The sequence below is a fragment of the Mus musculus genome, chromosome 14, assembly GCF_000001635.26.
Source record: "Mus musculus strain C57BL/6J chromosome 14, GRCm38.p6 C57BL/6J".
In the NCBI taxonomy this organism is placed as follows: domain Eukaryota; kingdom Metazoa; phylum Chordata; class Mammalia; order Rodentia; family Muridae; genus Mus; species Mus musculus.
In genome coordinates, this window is record NC_000080.6 from 106,697,497 (window position 1) to 106,709,541 (window position 12,045).

Genomic DNA, 12,045 nt, shown 5'->3' on the forward strand with positions numbered 1-12,045 from the left:
CTCAATTCCAAAATCTCTCTGAATAGCTCGTCTCTTACAGACCAAAGCTCAGTCTTTTCTTTCTTTTTTTCTTTTTTCTTTTTTCTTTTTTCTTTTTCTTTTCTTTTCTTTTCTTTTCTTTTCTTTTCTTTTCTTTTCTTTTCTTTTCTTTCTTTCTTTCTTTCTTTCTTTCTTTCTTTCTTTCTTTCTTTTTTTTTATTACTTCAGGTAATTCTTTTATCTTGCCCTACAACCGTGTTATAAATACAATAAGGATTGTGTCATATAAAAACTATCAAAAGATTATCAGTGAAAAGACATGCGCTTGGTGACCTATGCTGGATGGCCAGGAGGGGAAACACCACGGTGTGGAGCCTGGTGGCCCAGGCCGGGTAGCAACAGCCTTTATGGTCTCTCATTGGTGGGTGGCACCAAGTCCCTTCTATGACCACAACATCCAGTATGGACCCATGGCCTTCACTACACAGCTAGGATTCGGGCGAGGTGGCACAGCAGGAACGACCTTTCAGAATTTGTTTGAAGATATCTGTATTCATTCACTGTCCTGGGAGCCAAGTTCCTTCCAAATTCATGAGCAAGCTCTTGAGTGTCCAGCCGCCGTGTTATCTTCCTCTAATTCTGCTGTACAGTGTTTGTTTGACTAGACGCCATGTTGACAGCTTCAGAGGGCAGACCAACATACACTCCTCCATAGTTTCTCCTCTTGTCGTCTTCCGTTATCGAGTCTTCTCTTGTGTCTTTAACTGCTCCTGTTGTACCTTGGCCTGAGTGCGCTGGTGGCCGTGGAATTTCCGCAACCCATCGTGCCACCTTCAGGGAAGCAGCCTGCGCTCTGGACCTCAGGTCCCAGTGGCTGAGACCCAGGTATCTTTTCTTTTCTTTACACATCAATTCAGTCATTACCGCAGGTTCCCATTAAATTATCCCATGAATCAGCATTCCATGACCCAAACCCCTTGATTCTTAGAAAGAGACAGCAAGCACATTTGTTGTTGTTTACATCACAAATAAATTCAGAAATCTGCCTGCCTTTGTTAAGCAGCGACAATAAGCTAGTTGGGTGAGATATCACCTTTAAATTACCATTCCTACCACTCCTGGGCCTGGACCTAAGCTCCCTCTGTCTCAGGCTAACCTTGAACTCAGGAACCTGCCTGCCTTTGTATCCGCCTGCTTTTGTATCTTTCTGACAAGCTGGTTCATAGTGCAGCTTCCTCCTGTTTTAGATCTGTGAACCGCCTTACACAATTCATATCGAATCGTTATATTTTGCATAGTTAAGAAATTACATATTTTTGAACTCATAATTTTGAAGTTCTTTCTCACTGCTTTAAGGGCTGTCCTGAAGGTCTCAGCTGATATGTTAGCTATACCTTTGCCTTCCACATTCATACTGTCTCTGATTACCATGGAGTCATTAACCATGACTGAGAGGACATTCCTCAAAGGAGGAACATGAAAATATGCACATTGTTATACAAGCAAGCCTTACATTCACAGCAAGAATCAACACTTAAGGCCTGTGCCCAGCAGGCTCTGTTTCAGGGTTGGGAACCATGTCATGGAGTCCCTACCATGGCCAAGCTGGACTTGACAAATGTGTTTTATCAGGTTAATAATCTTCTATTGAAAAAAAGATGTTTTATTTATGCACATATATACATAAGTATGTATATATGTGTGTATATACATATATATATGTGTGTGTGTATACACACATATATATGTTTGTGTATATACATATATATATATATATATATATACACACACATATATATATATATATGATTAATAAGCAAAGTAGGATAAAAACCTGATTCAAATAATAAACCTTTTTACAGTGATTATAGTTGCCTATTTTATGAGTAGACTGATTGAAATATTTATATAATGTTATTGTAGTTCAGGAACTGCATTTTGAAAAGTGGTTCAGTTATGAACTAGTCAAATGTAATGATGTAACTAACAGCTTATTGTGACATGACTGCATGTTTTTGGCATGCTGAATGTCTTCAGGATCAAGAATAAAGTGAATTCATTTTTAAAGATTTTTATTTTATATGTAAGAGAATATTATTTTTTGGTCTACACATGTGTATGTATAGAGCATGTGTGCCTGGTGTACTAGGAGATAAGAAGAGGGTATCAGATCCCCTGGAACTTTAGTGAGGGATGGATGAGAAACCAAACTCGGTGTCTGCGCAAGAGTTTAGAATACACTCAACTGCTAAGCCTGCAGCTCAAGTACAGACTTAAGACAGCCCCTGCACCCTGCGTCAAATGGTATAGATCCTTCTGATCAAATGTAAGGTGGTTGACTTCATAGATATTCTATTGTTTGACTTGAGATTCTGCTCTGAGAAAAATAATCTGAAAATCAGTAAATACTTTGTTGACCAAACAATTTGTTGTCCAGTTATCAGTGAAAGTTTGAATGGACTACACAAACAAAACATATGCTATGTTGCTAATAGAAACAAATGTCTTCGTCTAAAAGCTGAAGTGAAGTGTTACAGACTTCACATCACTTCATTATTGGACAAAACAAATAAGAAATAAACCTGTAAAAGAATAACAGCATTATTATGCTCTTTAATATACAACACACAACCACTTTAAGATTACTTAGCTAGGCTTCATTGAATACCATATGTGAGTCCTACAAAAATACTTCAAAATAATTCTGAAGTTCATGTGCATTCTATTTATGTATACATTTACTTTGAAAATTCATTTCCCTCTTTAGTATTCCATAGAGAACATTTTTAGAGTAACATTAATTAGTAAGTTTGGATAGCTGAAAATAATACTTTGTATTCCATTAAAATTTTGATCCAGCAAATGAGACTGCACTTGATATCTGATTCTGCTCAATTTCACATGTAGAAAACAAACACATCTGGTTTGTAAATGTTTTTACTATAAGCTTTTTAGGCAGCCAATGATCAACTCCTTGTAATGATGCTCTCCTGCATCACTAATGAAGTAATTTCAGGTTTCCTTGATATGTTGGCTGCATTTTATTTCTTTTGTTCAGTGATTTGTGATTTGAATTAAATTTTCCAATTGGGCTGATAGTACTTCTTTGGGTTTAACTGTCTAGTAATACTTTTAAGGGTATCTACTTGTAGGACTAACACACACAAAAAACGTATTCTTGCTATTATAATTTTTAGGGGGTCAATTAATTTCAATTAATATTTATTAATAAATTAAGAAATTGGATGGGCCTAGATGAGTGTTTAAAGCATATGATGTACTTTCACAGGTATTGAGTCAGTTCCCGGTGCCCATGTCAGATGGTTTTCAACATTCAATAACTCCAGCTTCAGGGGGGGTCCAAAGCTTCTAGCCTTCCAAGGAATTTGTTCTCATATACATATTATGTACACACAATTTCAAAGGATAAAAGATAATCTCAAATAATAAAAAATAATTTAACCATAACAGAATATTTTCAAGCTATTATTGGGGAATAGAAGTGATGATTGCACAAGAGTTTTCATTTATTAAGTTACATTACTTTGAGCAAGTTACCCATCGTAAGAACATAAAGCATACTTTTGAGTAAATAAATGATATTGTACATAGAACCTGTATTCTGTGTTTTCTGCTTTTGGTTTTGTTTCATTGTTCAAGTCAAGGCCCTTACAGTCCTAAAATTTGAGTAGGATTTCCTAATTTTTCCAGGAGGTCAATGAAAATAGGCATAATTGCATATTAATAATTGACTATATGTAATAAAATATGTTCTTTTGTGGAACAGAACAATTGAGGGATTATGCATACTCTGTTCAGCATTGTTATCATGACATTTCATTCTTTAGTTTCAAAGGAAGGGCTATGTATCACCTGCTGCCACATATTGCAGAGATCCATTAAAGCTTTGCACTTGTTCATAATTCAGTATAAAGAAATGTTTCCTCTCATTATAAAACACACTGTGCTTTTCAGAAAAGCCCAGTACTAAACCTCATTGTTCAGTTAGAACCTCATTACATTCTAGTAGTCAGGAGTTAGAGAATCAATGCTCACACCCTTTTATAAGGATATAAACAAAAGTCAATTTGAGACAGAAGGCCAGTTTCTAGTACATATGTTTTAATGATGGTTCTAGTCCAAAAGGACCCTAAATTTTGTTTCAATTTAAGGAATCACTTGGATATCAACAAAAATTATGGGCCTAATAAGGACAAACCATTATTTCATTTTCATTGAAATTTTAGATCTCACTAGATAAATGTAGCCTCAGAATAGCTTATGGACCATAAGATTACAAGCCATTGAGAAATATCATGGCATCCAGAAGATATCAAGTGTTGCCAGCATGTGCTCTTTCTTTTCCAAACTCAATAAATAGTGCTGTTTTCCTTGTTCATTAAAAATTCACAGCACATAGAGTTTTCAGAGAAGCTTAAGAAATAGAGAAGAAGAGAGTTTTAATGGTGTACATATAGTAGTATAACTAGTTTTAAAGCCATTTGTTGATGTTTGGAGGAGCAGAATAAAAGTTTAATTTATTGTTTCTACTCTGTGGGCTCTGAAAATAAGGAGAATTTGAATAAAGGCTTTAAAAACAAGCACTGCATTTAATTGCTTTTGCAAAGAAAATCTTTCATGTTGATAGCCATAAATATTAATGAGTTATAAGAATAGAAAAATAAGATAATGAGAATATTAGTCTTCATCTGAATAACAATACATAAAAACCAATTTGGAAACCAAGTTATGGACCTGTTTGAGTAAATTTTGTCTTGCTAGCCTCATACTAAAAATTATTATAGATGAGTATAGACCAAAAAAAAAAACTGCTTGAATATTTCATAGTATAATCAAGGCAAGATAGGCTTCACTGAGTCAAAGGAAGGATACTGCCATTCCCTGTGGTGAGCTTTCTATGACAGACACTCTTCTAATGACATTGCCTTTACATAAATTCATACATAGAGATATTGCTAATAATACGTGCCCATAAATACATGTAGATTGGACATATGCAAATTTTATTCAGAATAGAGATTTATAGTTAATTGTCAACTTGAAAGAATGTAGAATCCCCTTGGTGATGCTTGCTAGATGTGTGTTAGGAGAATTATCTTGATTACATGAGCTGAGGTGTAGAGATCTGCTAACAGTGTAGCACATGATTGCTGGACTGAGGCTCTGGACTATATTTGTGAAGATGTGAATCCTCCTCTCTGTTTCTCACTGTGAGCCAACTGCTTGAAGATCTGGCTGCCTCAACTTCCCCACCATGCTACACTCTACCCTGAAGGGTGAGTGAAAAGAAATTCTTTATGTTGCCTTAGTCAGAGTGTTTTATCACATCAGCAGTAAATTGACTAAGACTGCCCTTCTTGAGTTCCAAGGACAACAGAAACTTTGATAAGTGAAGTGAAACTGCAGGAAAACTGGCTCAAGTTCATAGACGTTAAAAAACAAAAAAGTAATCTTATATTTATAATTTTAAATATTCCAAACAGTTTAATTACTTACATATACTTTTAAGAAAAGAAAAAAATGAACAAAACAAACAAAAGAGCCTCAGACAAACTCTGTAATTTTACCTCCTGACCACTGCTAAAAATGAACAGAAGAAAAAATTGCATCTCAGCCTTTCACTTTAATATAGAAGCAATGAAGATTATAATATATATCAACCAAAGAAATGAAAGGGATTCTATACCATAATTAAATTGGAATTATTCCAGGAGTTCATTTCTGTTGTAACAATAAAAGTCAATATTTTACTTATAAAATAAGTAACAAATCTATCAGTAATATGCAAAGGCAAACTAAGACAATCTCATGACAAATTAAATCAGGGATTTAATTTATCTATGATTATGTCTTCTGGAAAAATAAGAATAAAATTAACCTTTATAAATCTAGTAATGTACAACTATAAGAAAATGAAAAAAAATGAACTTCAGTAGTTAAAACCTGTAAATTTTACCCCTGAGACCAATGACATTTCCTGCAGAGTTTCAAATGTGTTTGTAAAGGACACCGGATCAATTGCATAGGTTTATGAGAACCAACATATGACCTAATTAATATGATATCCACAATGCATCTCAAGATATATCACAAGCAGAAAGGCAAAGAATAAATCAATAAAACTTTTAGAAGATAATTTCATAAGAATATCATTTGAAATTTGACACAAACATCTTTTTTTTCTGAAAAAAAAAAAGAAATGATGCACTCTAAACAATGAAATTTTTAGTAAATTGGACATAAAAATGTATTCAGTCATCACAAAACACATTGAAAGATTTGGACAAGGACTTATAAAACATTCTAAATGATTCTTTATGAAAATATATTTTCATTTATCAGCTTTTATAATGCAATTCATTCATGTAACCAGAATATCTAGTATAGATTAGAAAAGCTGAAACAATCAAGTTTTGGACATTACATATAATAATTTAAAATCACATGTATTTGAAGTTAACCATTTTCAATGATCCAGAAATTCCATACCTAAAAAAAAAAACAAAACAAAACAAAACAAAAAACACTGCTATACGTCCATCAAAAGACGTCAATGATTTGGCTTCTTGATATCTAACTTCTTTAGTTATTTATAAGTTTTCAATAATTGCCCTCTGTCAGATGTAGGGTTGGTGAAGATCTTTTACTAAACTTTTGGCTGCCAATTTGTTCTATTGACAGTATCCTTTGTCTATAACCCAATTAAAAAGGCAGTACAGAACTAAACTGAGAGTTCTTAACAGAGGAATCTTGAATTGCCAAGAATCACTTTAAAAATTTTCCTTAGTCACCAGGGAAATGTAAATCAGAACAATTATGACCTTAGCTGTGAATCACTACATTGGGTATATGGAACCAGACAGGAACCCCAGTAAAGTGATAAAGGCACCAACTTACCAACAAAACTTTCAAGTCAAAATTTATCCTGTCTATAAGAAATGTAGGGATGGGGATGGAGTAAAGATCGAGGGAATGGCCAACCTTGAGACACATTGTCTAGCATCAATGTCTAGCACTATTACTGACCCTGTTATGTTTATGGACAGGAGCATATTATCCTCTGAGAGGCTCCATCTAGCAGCAGACTCAGGCAGATGCAGACACCCATAGCCAAACAGTGGATGGAGCTTGGGGACTCTTATGGAAGAATAGGATGAAGGATTGCAGGCCCAGAAGGGGATAGGAACTCCACAGGATAACCAGCAGAACCAACTAACTGGACCCTTGGGATCTTGGCTTTTTCAGTGTCTGAACTATCAATCAAAGAACATACACAGGCTGGACCTAGTCCTCTCAGATCATATGTAGTAGATGTGCTGCTTGACCTTCATGTGGGTCCTGAGCAACCAGAACAAGGCTATCCCAAAAGCTGTTGCCTGTATGTGGGGTATGATCTACTATGGCTTCCTTGTCTGGCCTCAGTGGGAAAGGAAGCACCTAGCCTCACAAAGAAATGAAGTGCCAGGGTAGGGGGGATACTCAGGGAGACCAGCACCTGCTCAGAGGAGAAGAGGAGGGTAGGCGAAGGATTATAGGAGTGGGTAGGGGAGGGAGACAACAGGGTGTAAAGTGAATAAATAAGAAAAAATAAAATTAAATAAAAAAGACATCCATGATATACACTTAATTTATGAAACAATAATACCACAAATTATAGGTTATCAACTTAGTTTTCAAAAGATACCACTTAAAGTTATCTATATCTATCTATATATCTATTATATCTATCTATCCATGCATCTATCAATTATCTATTATCTCTATTATATATGTATCTATTTTCTATTTTATTTATCATTTATCTTTATGTATGATGAAATGAGGCCATGATGATTTTTTTTCCATTTCTTCTGAACATGGAACAAAGAACATAGACTGAAACTGTGAGTAAATAAATGTTTAGAAACTAGATACAACTTTGATTGCCATGCCAGTGGGATCTCAAATTGAACAGAAGGGAATCTTTTTTCTTGGATATTTTCTTTATTTACATTTCAAATGTTTTGCTCTTTCTAGGTCTCCCTTTTGGAAATCCCCTATCCCATCCCCCTTCCTCCTGCCTCTATGAGGGTGCTCCCCACCCACCCACTCCCATCCTCCTGCCCTACACTGGGGCATTGAACACCCTCAGGCTTGAGAGCCTCTCCTCCCACTGATGACCAACAACCATCTTCTGTCATATATGTGGCCAGTGCCATGGGTACTCTTTGGTTGGTGGTCCAGTCCCTGGGAGCTCTGGGGTGGGGGGACTCTAGCCTGTTGACACTGCTACCTCCATGGAGCTGCAAACCCCATTAGCTCCTTCAGTTCCTTCTTTAACTCCTCTATTGAGGACCCTAAGCTTAGTCCAATGGTTGGCTGCAAGCTTCCTCCTCTGTATTTGTAAGGCTCTGGCATCCATTTCAGGCTTCTATCAGCAAGCACTTCCCTGTATCCACAATAATGTCTGGGGTTGGTGGCTGTATATGGGTTGGATCCCCAGGTGGGGCAGTTTCTGCATGGCCTTCCCTTCAGTCTCTGCTCCACACTTTGTCTCCATATTTCTTCCTGTGAGTATTTTTTTTCTTTTACCTTTCTAAAAAGCACTTGAGGCATTTACATTTTGGTCTTCCTTCTTAGGCTTCATATGATCTGTGAATTGAATCTTGGGTATTCTGGACTTTTGGACTAATATCCACTTATCAGTGAGTACATACTGTGTTTTTTCCTTTGTGACTGAGTCACCTCACTCAGGATGATATTCTCAAACTCCATACATTTGTCTGTGAATTTCATGAAGTCATTGTTTTTAATGGCTGAGTAGTAATCCATTGTGTAAGGAAAATTATAGATGTTCGTTTTTGCTTTAGTTGCAAAACATCTAAACATTATATTATTTTAAGAGTTCAATTTACTACAGAATTATTGAATTTTATGTTTTCAGCACAGTTTTAATATTTAAAAACTTCATAAAGGCACAGTGCTTCCTAGATATCTAGCAAGGCTCCATTCCCCATTTGTCTGAACTTAGAAAAACCTATCAGGCCAAATTTTAGACAATTTGAGAAAATTCCAGAGTCAGAAAACCTACAGTGACATTGTCAATGTTTTTCATTAACATCACAGAATATTTATTTAAATGCATTAAGCCCTGATAGCTTCATATTTCACATGTTGTGTAATAAAGTTATATAAAGACTTCTTACCAAAACCAGACCCTGAGTAAATGATTGTCTGTGTAGGTACAATGTTCATTGAAAGCATTTCTCATGTTGGCATCTCCATAGCTCCTTAGGATAGTCTATTATTATGTAGATTACTGAATATCTGAGGAAAAGTTTATTTCTTTAAATTATGTCCTCTTTAATATATATATATATTTCTTTTGAGACAGGGTTTCTCTGTGTAGCCAACTCAGAAATTCGCCTGCCACTGCCTCCCAAGTGCTTTAAAATATTTTAACAGAGCATTTTAACAGCCCATGTTACTCTGTGATGAAGACCTAAGCAGAAGGTACCTACTGCTGAGTGTATGGGAAAAAGGAAAAGGAAGCTAAGCTCTGCTTATTATAAAGAGGAATGCCTGACTTCATATAATGAGACAAAATTGAGAGACAAAAGTAAAGTTAGCACCAGACACTTAGACACAGACACGGATTCTAGGAAGTTGTTTGAAAATAAATGTAAAAAATGAACTTTTTAACCCACTTTAGTAAACACCACCATATGATTTGTTCTCCTAATTGGATAATTAAGAAATGATCTATGTTACTTTTGCTTAACCAACATTAGTTATTAAGTTAGTATATTGCTTAAATGCCCTATGGTGAAACCTTCTGTTGCCACTTTATTAAAATATCAATCATATTTCCACACTGCCTCTCTTGTAGTTGTCAAATCTGAGAAGTTTCATTTAGTATGGGCAATACTTAAAGCAGAGATGTAAAACTGCTTTATCTCTGAGAAGAGATGATGATGAGTGCTCTGACCTCAGTTTCCTTGTACTACCCATGTATCATGAGATCAGCATGAAGCATCTTGGGACACTTCATGGAAGCGAGGGGACAGAAAGAATGAAGAACTGAGGGTTGTAGGGATGTTATGGAATGAAGATTTGGGGACATGGCATAGTAGTAGCTCTCATGAATTTACAGGAACAGTCGTTACCTGCAAGGCCTTACATAAGATGGAGGCACTCAAATTCTCTCATAGAGGGTAGAAAATGATCAAAAGGCACCAGTCTTACTTAAGGAGCTATTGGCATGCATTGTGGCTGGGGAAAGAATAGTCACTTTTCTTCGGGATTATGTCCACTGGCAGGTTGTCTATTCTTTAATGGACAGACAATATGATCTGGACACAGGAAACTGGGAGGGGAACATGTTGGTAGACACTAGGGGCAGTTGGAGGTAGGAAATAGGACTCTTGGTGGAATGATCAAATTACATAGTACTCATGTCTGAAATTTTCAAAGAATCAGTAAGAATGTATGTTTTAAGTGCAATGGATTAAGACCCAAATAACACTTACTAGATAATGATATACAACGGTCATCAGGTTAGGCACAGGCATCATTATAAAGTCATCTGCTCTCTGCATTATGAATAGTGGTCGTTTTCTGAAATGGTGTCCATTTTTGCAAGGAGAAATTTCTTTGATGAGTGGTGAATCCTGTCCTTATCTGTGGGTATGAAGATAAATATGTAGCATGCAGTTATATATTTTAAAAAAATAGACAGTGAATTTGAAAGAGAGCAAAGTGGGAAGATTAAAGCATTAACTAAAATTTAAATGATTGATGAAACTCAAGACCATCACTTTTTTTTTTCTTAATGCATGTTCTTTTATTGTAAAGCTAATGTACACCTATATTTTTAGATTTTTAAAACTTTCTAAGTACTTTCATTTTTACTGTAACCATTAGACTTTTTAAATGAAGGCAAAAAATTAAGTTTATAACCAATTTTTATATTTGTGTGATTATGCATTTTTAATCATCACACATTTCTGTATTAAGTATTTTAAATTTTCAAGTGAAATTTTGGATACTTCTTTCCAACATGCAAAGATATATATGAATCTCTATCAATAAAACAGAGTAGTTCTGATTGTGATAATTTCCAACTCTGCTTAATTTATACTGAAGTACTATGAGAGGGAAGAATTGTGTTATTTATAAGGATGAATTCAACATAGACAGCTCCTTTCATACTTGATGCTTGCCTGTTCTTTACTGTTTTCTTTCAATAAGAATGACCTTTTCAAAGATTTTTTTCCCTCCATGCATAGTTGTCGACCTTTGTTCGACCTCTCTGTTTTGATTCAGCACGGAAGTGCTATTATTCCCAGCAGCTAACCTGCCAGTGTGGTGAACAGAATTCAGACTTCTAGGAAAGGGATATTTCAGGAAGTAATCTTTTGCCCCGATTTGTGTTAACACAGCCCTTTGCTCTATTGCAGCCTCTAATAAGACGTCTATTAAGTATGGCGAGACTGATCCCGTGCAAGACCGAAAAGAATTTACATCACGAAGTAACCACCAAAGGATTATTTCTCCTGTTTTCCTATAACAAAATCTTTTTTCTTCATAATCATAACACTGAAGCTAACATTTCCTCTCATTTTCATTTACATACTTTTCAGGGATATAAACCTAAACAATTACATTTCCACTTTTCCAGAGACCAAATGTGGTCTTCAGCTCAGGTAAATCCTCGTCTCTGCTGATGCAAAGAAGGGAATCACTACATCCATGGCCTGATATCCGTCCTCTGATTTCCCAGATCTCATGCTGTCCTGTTCTGCAAGATCAAGAAGGATTAATGACTTCAGTAAACTCATTATGAGATAATCCCTTATATTTAACCTACCGGTTACTCATCTCCAGTTCTAGAGGATCATTTTCTATAGTAAGTATACTCACTTGGATATGTATATAGATTTTTAAAAATCTATTAGTTTTTCCCAAGTTTACTTATGAATTTTTTAAGCACTTCTATAAAACAAAAAACAAATAAACAAACAAACCCAAGACTTCAACATTTCTCAACAAATACTGTTTTGATCA

General features: G+C 35.4%; 1 pseudogene; it reads right to left on the reverse strand.

The window, feature by feature from the left end:
- Positions 1 to 583: 583 nt before the first annotated feature.
- Gm17366 lies at positions 584 to 802 on the reverse strand (annotated as a pseudogene).
- Between the last annotated feature and the right edge of the window lie 11,243 nt (positions 803 to 12,045).